Source organism: Canis lupus, chromosome 27, assembly GCF_011100685.1.
Source record: "Canis lupus familiaris isolate Mischka breed German Shepherd chromosome 27, alternate assembly UU_Cfam_GSD_1.0, whole genome shotgun sequence".
In the NCBI taxonomy this organism is placed as follows: domain Eukaryota; kingdom Metazoa; phylum Chordata; class Mammalia; order Carnivora; family Canidae; genus Canis; species Canis lupus.
The window spans coordinates 26,651,155-26,665,698 of NC_049248.1; positions in this window are offsets into that span (position 1 = coordinate 26,651,155).

Below are 14,544 nucleotides of genomic sequence, written 5' to 3' on the forward strand. Positions count from 1 at the left end.
CAGTAATATTTATAAGGGGGAATCTGTACAAATCCAGTGTTTTCCTAAAGTCATCAGTTCTCAGACTTCAGCATGAGAGTGCTTTTGAATAAATAATCTGGAGTTGGTGTGAATTTTTGGTACTTGGAAAATTTATTAGCAAAGTTAACCTCAGGAACATTGCCCTCTTCTGGAAGTAGTATTAAATATCTTTTCTGCAAAAAGGCAGAATAATGCAATATGAACATACAGATACCAGGTCACTTTTTCTAAGCCTCACCAGTCGAATGAAGATGTTTCAGCCAACCAATCTTCAGCAGTTGAGATACAACTAGAAATACCACGTCTGAAATGCTGCCAAAGGTAGGGCTCGAGAATGGTAATGCCCACTGACCAGTTTAACTGTTTTTAGGAGACTTGGCTGTTGGCAAATTGCTGTAAAACATTATTTATTTTTAGATAGTTCAAGCAATCCATAGCATAGTTCTCACTTTCTAGAAGAGGAAGCTGAAAAGCAAGGGGAAACATGAGAGACAGGTATGGGATGTAAGGAAGGAATGAGGCAGGCACCAAAATGACTTCAGTTTTGTTGTTGCCGTTGAATATGACTATATGGTCTCTGAACCCCACATGTATGATAATGTGGCCTGAATGAAATAGACTGAGTAGATTAACGGTTGGGGAGATTTCTTAGCACAATTATACCTAAGAAAGGAAGAAATTTATTTTTCTTGTTGGATTTTTAAAAGACAATGGCATTGAGATGGCGTTTGGTCAATCTCATCAGCTAACTGGCCTAAAAGAGGCGAGATAATTACCTTGGGTTGTGACTGCTTCAAACAAAGTACCTTGCGCTGCTGACCTATAAGAAGTACCGAGCAAAGGGGCAGCCCAGGTGGCTCATCGGTTTAGCGCTGCCTTCGGCCCAGGGCGTGATCCTGGAGACCTGGGATCGAGTCCCACGTTGGGCTCCCTGCATGGAGCCTGCTTCTGTCTCTGCCTCTCTCTCTCTCTTTCTCTCTCTCTCATGAATAAATAAATTAAAAAATATATATATTTAAAAAAAAGAAGTACTGAGCAAGGAATACACCTGTATTTTGCTTAAGAAACTGTTACATGGGGATCCCTGGGTGGCTCAGCGGTTTAGCCCCTGCCTTGGGCCCAGGGTATGATCCTGGAGTCCAAAGATCAAGTCCCACATCCGGCTTCTTGCATGGAGCCTGCTTCTCCCCCTCCCTGTGTCTCTGCCTGCCTCTCTCTGTGTGTGTCTCTCATGAATAAATAAATAAAAATCTTAAAAAAAAAAACTGTTATGTATCCTGCTTTGTATTTTGCTGATTAAAAAAATTTTTTTTAGTATTGATATGCTTTAATGACTTTCTCTTTTTCTTTTGTGTAATTTCCATAAGTATTTTCTTTGTGGTTACAATAGGGATTACATAAAATATAGTTTGAGCAGCCAGTCTTAAGCTAACTTCTTAACTTCAGTTGCTTGTCCTTTGCTGGTGTTAATCTCAACAATTCCATGATGACGGGGGCTGTCTGATAATTTCTGGATAAAAACAAATTCAAATGATTTTTTCGCCTTTACATTACCATGCTTTTATGTCTTATGTGTCCAATTCAGATCAGTGAATATTTGTGAGCACCTCTAATTTTTTTTTTTACTAACCTTAGTGTTAATATCAATGCTTCTAGAATATTTATAATAATGAATTTCTTGTGAAACATAGCATGCAGGTCATTAATCCCTTTAAAGTACAATTTAGTGCAATGTTTCATGACAGGAAGTGAGCAGGATAATAAAAACCTTTACCACTTAAAACCACACTTAATATTTTTATGGCCTAGTTGGCCTGACAAAATATTCTCTGTGAGTCATCACTTCAAAGTGGGTCCTGGGGACTTATTAAAGACAGAACAGCAGGCCTCATGTCCATTGTATATGGTCCTCACAAACTTGAACTGCTCAGCAAGACCTTTTAAGAGGAATGCTACAGAATGCCCCCATGTGTCCCATGGTCTAGGAAACCATGTGACCAGGTGCCTCTATTTTAAAACTTTCAATTACATTTCTGACAGCTTAGCCTTGTATGGTTTTGCATTTACTCATAACTGACCACATTCTACTGACTAAAGATATTGTAAAGCCTTGCATGATCCTATATAGCTTGTTAGAGTTGAGATAATTCTGTCAGATTCATTAAGATAAAGACTTAACTTGGGGCCCTTTGTAAAACATGGGTTGAGAAAAGAACCAATTTGCAATGAACCAGTCATTGCCCCAGTGTTTGGGCACTAGCCAAGACAGCCCTAGCACCACTTTTAAAGCAAAATAAGAGTAAGGACAGGAATATAGAAGACTCTTTGGTTTGTACATAGCACTTTCTAACCTTATTGCCACTCTCGTTAGCAGTAACATCTTACAAAGCTCGAGGGGTTAGAAATCCCATAGCTTACACTGGTACTCTTGATAATGTAGCAAAGTGTTCATAATCAGAAATATGTTCTATACATCTTCACTAAATCTTATTTTTTGACATTTATTTTATTTTTATTTTTTTATAAAGGGGGGCTCACTTATTCCTCTCTTTAGATTTCAAAGGAAATGCATTCACTCATAATTTAAATATTATTTATTGAGTATGCTCTGTGCACCAGACACTACTTTAGGTACAGGAGATTGAGTGGGGAACAGAGTTCTTGCCCTGATAGAATTTATATTCTGGTGAACGTTGACTTATGTAGAATATTCCTTTTTGCTTGTCAGTTTGGCCAGCCAGAAGCCTCTGTTGCCCATCTGCAACCTTCTAAATTCCTTAGAGGAAGACACTTAATAAAACTAAATGATTATCATCTGGCTTTCTTCTCTCGTCATGACTTTTCAACTTTTTCCCCCACTTTGAACTACCCCAAACGTGTACGTTGCCTCTTGTTCTTTTTTTTTTTATTCTTCTTCTAATACCCTATAAAAGAAAATAGAAGGCAAACAAACACAAAAAGCCCATAGAAACAGATGCTTGGTGATGCTGTTATCCATCCTACGTCTTTAGGAATAGAAGCATTTTGAAAGCAAAGGCTAGGTTTATTTTTTAATAGACCTACCTGGGTTTGTTCATTCATTCATATAATAAGCATTTAAAATTATTTGTAGGAATGTCTAAATGGTAGTAATGTACAAGGAGAAAATAACACTCAAGAGTCCCACCTCACAGAATTAACTCCTCTTAGCATCTTGGTATATTTGCTTCCCGTCTTGTAAGCATTTAACATGGGGGGATAAGAGCAACCTAATCCTAATAATAGATGCTAACCCTGTTCAACAGTATTTAACTCAGTGATGATACCCATTAGGTGCTTGTTTACATTCATTTACCAAGATGCAGAATGAATGGTTTTCATGGAAGTTTTCTAAAAACATTGTTTCTCTGAGATACAGCTGAATGACTTACTGGAGCTCTTATTGCAAAGTCCTCACATCCCGAGTTCCACTTCAGGGTCCTCACAACTCTGCCACAGAGCTTGTCTGTGTACATACAAATATACCCCTGGCAATGGCTCTTCTGTTATCTACAAAATATTTGGGTGTGGGTTTGGCGGTTGGACTCTACTGAACTCAAAGACTCTTGTGAACGCAGATTTAACCACAAATGATTAAATACACATACACACACAATCTCTCTGTACACACACACACACACACACATATACAAACACACACCATTGGCTAAAATAATTACAAAATGTTTAAAATAAATCATTTTTGACAGTGATTGCCCCTGGGGGAGGGGTAGCAAGTTATATTGGGAACTGTCCCAATTTCTTCTCAAGTCATGTATCCACTGGCTGGGAGGAATTTCCCAGCAAGCCTCTCCCAACCATTTGATCCCCTGGCAGTCTTATTTCAGGGATTGAGGGTGTCTGAGTTCAGCCCTGATAAGTGACACAGTGCCGCTTATGCCGCTTGCAGGGAAAGGGATATTTTTCTGTCTGGGTTGCGATTGTGGTGGGGTATTAAGAAGAGTAGATTAGCTCCAGGTGCAGCTTGTTTCATTTCTTGCCTTTTCTCCTGAGTTCTGAATCAAGGATAGGACCAGACATGCTTGGTCTGCCCTTCCCCCGGCCCAAGTGAGAGACCGGGCTAGTGGAGCTGATGGGGCTAAAGGCAGTGAGAATCCTGATCCGAAGCTCTTGTTTGACTCCAGGCCAAGCGTTTCAAACAGCAGGCCTTTCATAGCTGGGAAAATCCCTGCTAGACCTGCTGGACATGCCACACAACCACATATGGCTCAGCTCATGTCAACAGAACTGATAACCAAATTGGGCTTCTTGGCTTCCTGTCTCTGGTAGCCTTGCCAACCCACTACCCTCCAAGTCCCAATTAACACGCGGCTATGCTAGCACCATGAGGTGGGAGCTGAGGGTTTGTTTACCACATAGTTAACAGGCAAATACAACTTAATCACAAGGAAAACAGCTTTTATGAGAATCATCTTGGAGTCTTTCTACAGCCCTAGTAAACCCTCCAGGAAACCAAAATCTAGAGTTCCCTCTGATTTTGTTGTCGGGGAAGCCAATAGGGATAGGTGGAGAGGCCAAGGATCTCGCTTTTTGTTTACAGCCACCAGGTTAACTGAGTATCTCTCCTTATTCTGGAGGCCTAAGTGATCACCCTACATGACTTTTCTGTGGTGAGCTGCAGGTGACTTTGGAAAGAAATACAAGGTTGTGGAGAGAAAAAAAATCCATCTTTTAATCAGACCCAACTGAGCACCAGGCAGTTTTCACATACAGTCTATGTCCTTATTCTGTATACCTTGTTTATTCTTTTTTACAAAGGAGAAAAGGCTTGGCAAGATGAATCACTTGTGAAGATTATGCAGATTAAGTGCAAACCTGGGATTTGAACCCAGGTCAGGGAGACTCCAAACTCCATTTATTTCCATTCCACTTCTTTTATCAGAAGATCTGGATTCTAGTTTGAGACTCAATAGTTATTAGTCATGGGATGCTAGGCAAATCCCCCAAAGCTTAGCATCTTCTTTATCAGTAAAATGCGGTTGTAAGAGAATAAGATTTGCTGATGTAAAGTTGTGCCAAGCATTGTGCCAAGCCCAGGGTTATTACTCATTTTAAGAAAGTGCTCCAGGTGGGATGCCTGAGTGGCTCAGCGTTTGAGCATCTGCCTTCAGCTCAGGGCGCGATCCTGGAGTCCTGGGATCAAGTCCCGCGTTGGGCTCCCTGCATGGAGCCTGCTTCTCTCTCTCTCTCTCTCTGTGTGTGTCTCTAATGAATAAATAAAATCTTTGAAAAAAAAAAGTGCTCTAGGGTTGGACAGTGGCCTCTCAGAGTCGTGATTTATTATTGCAAGACTTGATTAAAAGTGAGGAGATGTTCTATTTGAAATTTTAAATTCTTTCTCATTTTTAAATTAGTAAGCACTTTATTAAACATTAAGAATAGGTTATAAGATATAGGATACTTATGAATGAAAATAATGTCTGTCTTTTGGGTTTATATTATAATCCTTGGGAACTTGAACTTAAGTGTTCAAAAAGAGTCAATCATAGTGAGGGGTGATGGATGTTAGACATTCTTAGTTACTTGCCCAGCACCATTTTCCTTTCTCTTTCCTAATAAGACCTTAATTTTATTCATTTATCCTCTCATCTTCATTCCCACCCACCCATTGGTTCAGATACAAAGATAATGTGAAGGGAGGTTTGCTGGGCTTTCTGGGAGAGTTGGAATTTCAGCCCAGGATGGAAGAAATGATCATTACTCAGACTGTGTAATCTTTACCTACCAAAGTTTTGCACACAGGTTTAAAGCATCTTCCCACATAAAGAATTATTTTGTCCCTTTTCACATATACAAATATAATTGTATCAATACCATCATTTATTAAAGCTCATTTTTATCAAAACATGAGAATATAAAGAAAGCCACAGTCTTGCAATTAGATTTTCTGGTCTTAATGCAGTGGTGATAATGCATAACCCAAAATGAATAACTTTACAGTCCTGAGGGTCTATGGGATTAAGGGCAACACTAGAAATTATTACTATAGTTCTCAGAAGAAATAGGGTTTAAGGAGTTGGGAGACAAAGTCTTAATTGGGGTCTTGAAGGATGATTAGAATTTGTATAGTAAAGAGGCAAGGAAGGTCTTTTCAGGATGGAAAGCTTAACAAAAATCACAGAGATAGGAACAAGGAAGGCATTTCTGGAAAAGAGAAATTTTCTCCTCATCTTGGAAGACTAATTGGATAGGGCTTTGAGTACTACATTAGAGAATATAGGTTTTAATCTCTGCCATTGGGGGGCTGTTGAAAGTTTCTGAATGAGGAGTTACATGATGAAACCACTGTTTTAGGGAAAGTCATCTGAGGATATTTGGCATTAGTTCCCCCAGAGTGTATCAGTGCTATGAACTGTTATTAATTTCCTACATAATAATTTCTTTTAGGTTTGGGGTACTTTTTCCCAGGTCACTTGGGCTTTTGGAGCTGTGTTAATACATAGCATGCTGGCTGAGTCTAGTGCTCATTGGCTCTTTTCAGCTTCTCATTTTCTCTTACTTCATTTGTCTCTGCCTTTCTCCATCTCTAACACACCCATCTGATACATACACACGCATATCCCACTTCCCTTACTTCTCCCTACCTCCATCAAATAGACTTGCTTTTCCTTATCACCATCCACATCCTCCATCCTTGATTCTTTATTTCCCTGGTCAGTTCTTTTTTAAAAAGATCAAAAGAAAATCCTGGAATTAATTTGCCTTTTTAAATATTTCATTTGTTGATAGCCTGTTGTGAGGTACTGTGGTTGCTTCTGGAGACACTAAGTTAAGACGTGGTACCTATCTTTTAGTGTTAGTATAGTGGGGAAGATGAATGGATTATAGTATAATATGATAAGAACTCCATTTAGAAGTATGAACGAGGAGTAAAAATATATCACTGTATTGATCCAAAGAGTCCAGCTCCTTGCTTACTTTTTCTTCCAGGAAACCAGGACACAACAGTGTTTAGATTTGGTTAGTCAGATGTCTCTTCTCAGGATCTTTGGGATCTTTATTTAGTGAAGCAAAGAAACTAGGAAAGAAAGAATTCGTTTTAGGCAAAATTATTGCTGTGCTAAAAATGTCAGTGGTAGCATCTGTTGGCCAACACTGGTGCTGACTGTTGTACCATTATCTTCTTTACCTGTGGGGGTAATTCTATCTGTGATTCTGGCTGTTTTGGCTCTCTTTGTTCCTACTAGTTTACTGAGTTTCTCTTCAAGACTCTTCAGCAATTCTGGGGACAACCTCTTATCTCTAAATACATTTTTATTTTTGGCTGAGATTAGAAGTGCTTTCTGTGGCTTACAACTAAGCACCCTAGCTATTAGTACAAGGAGTAGCTGCAAACTGTCAAGGAGATTAGTGCAGGAGAATTTGAGTCTTGTTGGACTAAAAGCATTGGAAAATTTAGCAAAATTTAAGGGATGGCAAACAGTAGCACATGAAATACACTGAAGAAATAACTAAATTATGGTTTATATTAATGAGTAATAAAGTGTGCATTGAAGACCACTACCACAGACCAGGATGATGGGCATGAGAAATGCAATAGTCAAAAGTTAGAGACTTACTTTTAGTGGCTCTGAATAATTTCAAGAAAGAGAGAGTAAAGTTCAAGCTCCTAAATTATTAGCTTAGAACTGCTACCTGAAATTTAGGGAATTTCTATGATTATGCTAAAATAATCTCAGCTACAGAGCTGAGATTACTATAGACTTAACAGATTTGATCTGGGTTGTGCTAAAGTTACAGCATCAGTTGAATCTGCAACCTTACCAGATCTTTTATTTAATGATGCAGATGTACATTGTGAAAGAATAGGCTCCAGAGAATTGAAAAGAGAGGTCAGGGTGCTTTGAATATCCAACCTAAAGTGAGTTCCTTTTGTTAGTTGTGGTAGATAGAATACTCCTAGCCATGTCTTAATCCTGGAACCTATGAATATGTTACTTTACATAGCAAAACGGATTTTGCAGCTATGATTAAGATTAAGGACCTTGAGATGTGGAGATTATCCCAAGAGGCCTAATCTAATCACATGGATCCTTAAATGTGAAGAACCTTTCCCAGCTGTGGTCAGGGGGAGACAGGGCCATGGAAGAAAGGGTCAGAGAGAGATGCAGCGCTGCTGACTTTGAATACAGAGGAAGGGGATCACAAGCTAAGAAATGTGGGCAGCCTTTAGAAATTGGAAAAGACAAGAAAATGAATTCCCCCCTAGAGTCATCAGAAGAGAATGCAGACACCTTGATTAAAGCCCCGTGAAACTCATGTTGGACTTCTATCCTATAGAAGTGGGAGATAATACATTTTGGTAATTTGTTACAATGACAATAAAAAATGTATCACCCAAAGAAATTCCTTCTCCATTTTCTGATAAGGCTGTTCCTTCTTAGATCACAGAACTCTTTCACCTAAGGGATTAATTACAAGGAGAAACCATCTATCCTTATGTCTCCCTCATCTCCCACCTATTTTCTTTGGATCTATAAGCAAAGTTGTATCCCAGCATGGCAAAATATAGACTCACACTTGGGAGAAGAGTGTTACATACCAAAGATTAATATTAAAAAATTATATCAGCAAAATCTGGAGATTGTGTGTGGGCATGGATTTCGGAGGGGCTAAACCATGGAGAGATGAGTATAATTTTAAGTCAGCCCAATTTCTTAAGGTGCTACAATTCCCAGGGAGTTCAAATTCAATTGACTAGCTTGAACAACTGGGTGAATTCTTATTGATTTCTCTCTTAAGTGAATAAAACCCAACTTGGTGATGTCCTATTTTGTATTAAATGCAGATATCATAAATTCCTTGGTATAGTACAGTGGATAGAATTCTAAGGTTTAGGAAGACAAGAAAAATTGGAATGGATTCATCATAAATGAGTTGCCTATCACAAGAGAGCCCAGAAGATGTTTCCTTCTCCAAGACCTTAGTAAATAAATCATTTTATTTACTGTGAATGGTACTTTAGTAAATGTTTTCTAGAGTCTAGGAATGCTGGTGGGAGATTCTGTTTAAAATGAGCTCCTGGGTTTCCATGAAAATAGGAGGAGCTCAGAATGGCAGAAACCATGTAAAGTCATTTGCCACAGGAGACATGGTCACCAAAATGTTCTTCAGGATAACTAATGAGCATATATGGTCCCCACTCCTGAAATAAATGAGCAGCCCACTAATATTCTGCTTGATTTATATAATAGAAAAAAGTAATGACTAGAGATCTGACCTAACCACCCTGGTAAAGATCGTTCTGCTTCTTCCAATCCCATGCCTGGGTCAATTTGTAGACTGAGGGCTCCTGAGTAAAGAGGAGGCTAGTGCTTTTAAAGGTGGATGTTAAAAACAGGAAAAAAAAGAAAAACTCTCAATCTTCCTACTATCTCTCCTTAAAGGGCACTGTTCCCATGTACTAGGTAATTGTGAATCAGGGAAAGGATTATACCAAGGCTGTTCAAGATTATCGGACACTGGCTTTGAGCTAACAGCAATTTTTGTGAGTTGTAACATCACTGTGGGCTACCAACCAGAATGAAATCTTATAGACATCAGATAAAAAATGGAACTGAACCTAAATATGCTCAATTTTTTGTTGAATCACCTATAGAATCACCTCCAGATTATATTCCCAGATCATGAATAAATCACCAAAGCAAATATTCTTAACATCAGGCAGATTTCCCACAATGGACTGTTTTGATATGAAAGACCAGTCAAATTTCAAATGAAAAGTAAAAAATAGTAATAGTAAATAGTAAGTCAAAAGTAAGACTGCATCCTAGGGGAAATTTAACAAGTATATATCCCTTCACCTTGCCTATCTAGCCTGCACAGAATATGGATGGATTTTGAAGAAAGGCAGAGTGAATATTGCAAGCTTATGTAAGTGTTGACTTCAGTTATGGTTGCTGTTACTGGTAATGCTTCTTTTCTGGATAAGGCAGTCCTTAATACCTGTTAGACAGTTATTAAGCCATCTGATGGTTATTCCTGGAATCCAGCAAGCAGACAACAGCAGAAAGCATCAGCTTTCCTCTGGTAGCTTCAAGATTATAACAACTCTGACTCTGTGGCACAGTTTTGTCCTCAAGGATCTTTGTGGTCTCACCATCCTTCAACATCTATTGGTCTGTTACATCAATTACACCATATGACTATCCCAAAGGGAAGAGGAAAGAGGATACAATCTTATTATCCCATGAAAACACAAAGACAGACACTCAGTGTCCTTTCTAAAGTCCAATGGTCAGTGGGCATGTTAGACTAGCTCTTCCAGCAAAGCCCAAGGAGATATACATTAAATCAAAGGCACAATACTTGATGGGGCCTCTTTGAGTTTGGGAGAGAACATGCACCACATTTGGATGTGTGGCTTACAACTGTTTACCCAGGGACCCATAAAGCTAATAACTTTGAATGGAACTCAGAACAAGAAGGCTCTCCAGCTAGTCTGTGGTGCAGTATAAGCAGCTCTGTCACTTGGTCCTTCTTCCAGTGGGTGTGTGAATACCAGGATGCTGGAATGCAACCTATGGGAAACCTCAACTCCTGTGTCACCACAGCAGGAACCAAGAGATTAGGAATAAGTCATATTTTCCTTAGCAGGTAGCTTTTTCCTTGTAAGAAATAGTTTTAAGTTAGTTATAAGGTTCTGATAGAGACTGAGTACCTGACCATGGGGCAGTAGGTTACCTTGCAGTCTGAGCTGCCCTTAATGAAATATTACCATCAGTTAGGTGTATCTAGAAGCATCCCATATTCAAATAGAGATCATACATGCAAGAATGGGGTTGAGCAAGCCCTGAAGGAAAAGTAAGTAGTATTTGTAGGTGCTCCTGCTCATTACATACGTACACCTGTCACATGGCAATCATTCCCTCAATACACACCTAAAGCTTTCTGAGGAGTCTCCTAGGACCAGTTGACAGAGGAAGAAATAATGTACATCCAGTTTTTAGATGGTTTTGCCCAATATACTGGCACCAAGCAGAGGTATTGCAGACTCACTAAGGCATGGCTCTTAAGGACAGTGGAGAAGGGGAATGTTGAAATCATCTTTGGGGAAGAATATTGAACAAGCATGTCATTGTCCAATTTATCTGACAGGACAGATGGCTTGAAAGAAGTATCAATATGAATTGATGGTAAGGGAGGAAGGAAGGGCTGACCACTAGAGGTTATTGACTTGATGAGATAGAGATTAGGATCCATCAGGATTGGAGATTTAATGATAAGTAGGTTTGAGAAATAGGCAGGAGTGATATGAAAAATGTATAACCAGTAAAGTATATAGCAGAGGCTTCTACTCTCATGATAAGCCACATAAGGGAAGTTCTAGAAGAAAGCTAGTTGGTGGGGAACAGCCACAGTCTTAGGAGGCCTAACAGGTATTTACCTGCTAAGATGGTAGTTCCCATACAGCAGCACTGCTCCTGGAATCTGGCCCTGTTCTATCTAGGGAGTCATGCAGAGCTGAGGGCCACTCTGAGGAACCATGATGAACTGGTCAGAGGACCTGCAGGTTGGCAGGGGTCAGGGGAAGTCACCCCACTTGGTGCTGAAATCAGGGCAACCTTCAGGGGGTGAGCATGCTGGTAGCTCATGGTGACGACTATTTATGAAGCAGTATGGAAGTATTCTAATATTCTAATGACTCATCTAGGCCTACTGGTATGTACTAGTTGAGAAGCAGCCTGCATGAATGAATAAGAATAGGACCTGTGTCTTGGAATAGGAGTAGAGGATGCGATCCATATAAATGTTCTTCAAATAAACCTCAACTATGGAGAAAACTATTAGTGACCGGGTAAACTACATGCTCAATGCTGTGGACTTCCCTTGGCCTCTCTTTCCATCTTCCCCAGTGCTATTTAAATGAGGTCATGAACAAAGTAGTCCTAGAGACAGTGATGGAAGCTATGACTGGGTCATGGATTCAACAAAAGGGTCTTCCTTTCAGAAGGCAGAGCTGACTATGCCACTTCTGAGCACTGAAGTTGCCAGCAGCAGAAACCAACTCTGTGCCTCTAAACTGAGGGGACCAGCTAACTAGAAATTACACTGGACCCTGCATTTGGGAAGACCATACTTGCACTAAAATCTCAAGTAGGCCCAGTGGTGCAGCAAGAAATAAAAATTCAGAACTCTGTCACTGTGGGGCAAGAAGAAAATTCTCTCGTGGTTATAAGGTAGGTCCTGGAGGACCAAATGAGAACTCCTAATATGCATTGAACTTGGGTATGTGCCTACCATCTTATCCATGTCTGCTGCAGAGGGTTTGGGGCTTAGCAGAAAAAACAAAATTAAAGTAACATCAATTGAGAGTAAGTTGCTTGCTAATATCATACCTAGATCAGGTCAACTCAGATTGATTCCAACACAGAAAGGAGTCCTCATTGGAATAGTCCTTTTTCCCCCTGAATTTGGATTCACTTTCACTGGCCATTATATTTCTGATACGATCCTTGAATTTATTAAATGCCTTATACACTGTCATGGTGTCCCATGACATTGCTTTCCTCAAGGAACTCACTTTATTTTTTTAAGATTTTATTTATTCACAACACACACACACACACACACACACACACACACACAGAGAGAGAGAGAGAGAGAGAGAGAGAGAGAGGCAGAAACATAGGCAGAGGGATAAGCAGGTTCCCTGTGGGGACCCCATTGCGGGACTAGATCCCAGGACCCCCAGATCACACCCTGAGCCAAAAGCAGACACTCAACCACTGAGCCACCCAGGCTCACTTTATGATGAAAGAAGGAAGACAATGATTACTGTCTCACTCACACTGCACTTTGGACACAGTACCTTGTGGTATAGGGTGATATTTCACAGGTTGTAGTATATGCCTTAAACCAGCTGGGCCAACTTGGGGTTCAAAGTTTGACAGGAGTTGACACCTGAGACTCATTTGGAGGGTACATTCTCTTTGACTCACCACTACATTAGCAAGCAAGCAATGGACTCGGTATGAATACAGTCAAGTACACACATGAGCAGGGGGGCTCCTTGAAGAAGGAGCCACGCCAGCACTAGGGGTAGACCCTGCTGCCATGTAAGAATTTCTTGCTGCTCCATAGTTACCACTGTCTGTATTCTATTTCTTATAACCTCAGTTGTTTTTGCTGCAGGTCCAGCCATGGCATACCACATAATAATCTTTGTATTGAGCTGTGTATCCCATAGCTTGAAGAAACAGGTCAGAGATGGAATTGGGAGTGGTGCTTTTTCCCTCGTATACTTAATGACCAACTTGAAAAATTTATTTATCTTGTCCTTGAAACTACTGATTTTTCCACTTTAGAACTTTTGTCACACAAGGAAATAATGCTTCCATCAAGTTGTACAGGTTGAACACTGCACACTCCATGGACCATATACTTTGTAGCTTGATATATCAATATTAGGTTCAGTACTAATGTGATTTTGGATTATTTTCCTTAGCAGAGTGCCTGAATATACTTGTGGATATACGTAGGAACAGTTGAATTCTGTTAAATAGAAAAATTATTTTTGTTTTTTGTAAGTTTTAAAATGGAAAGATCTATTTTCATTGACAGTTGTCATTTTTTAGCAACCACCTATCACATAAACTTTTTTTTTCTCATTTAGTTTTTGGGAAGCTGAGTCTGCCTCCCATTGCAAGATTGAGAAAACCAACTGCTTGTTCTCTGGCTTCTCTGGAAGTCAGGATCCAGTGATGTGACCTCACATGGCAGCCAACTGGTCACACTTACAGGATATTGAATCTGGACTAAGTGATGCAAATGAGAAAAGTGGTAGAGAATTTATTCTTCAGGTAGCAGCAATGGCAGCAGAGACACAGAGGAATCAGCAGCAGTACCGAGTGCCCAAAGCTGTCTTGGGTGCCATTACAGAGTGCAGCATTTGCTGAAAGAGGCAGCTGTTCTCCAGGGACTGGCTCGATAGAATGATTTTGGCTGTGGTTTTGGCTGCCTAGGCTCCCTCTGTTCCTACCTGTATTCTGAGCCTGGTTCTCCAGCCTTCCCAGAGATCCAGTGGGTTTCCCAATATTCTCTCTGTGAATTATTTTACCTCTTAAGTCATCTAGAGTTGATTTATGTTACATGCTACTATGAAGCTTGATTTAGAGGAGTGCAGAGAGATAAGATGAAGCTGGAGAGGTAGATTAGAATCACGTAGTCAGAAGAGAGTTTTTAAATTATCTTTTTGGTAGCTAGCAGTTTACAGAATAGACTGGAGAGAAGGAGGACATGAAGGAAAGGGGAGCAGTTAGAAGGGTGTTGCAATAATTTAAGTGACAAATGATGATGACATAGAAAAATCACAATGGTAGAGATGCTGAAGAGGGTAGGGTAAATTAAAAGGTATTTAGGAGACAGGCTGTCAGGGTTTGACTGGATTTGTAGAGTATAAGAGAGGATTCAAGATGACTTCAAAGTTTCTAATTGAAAAAAAAAGTTTCTAATTGAACTTAATTATATGGATAGTGGTACCTT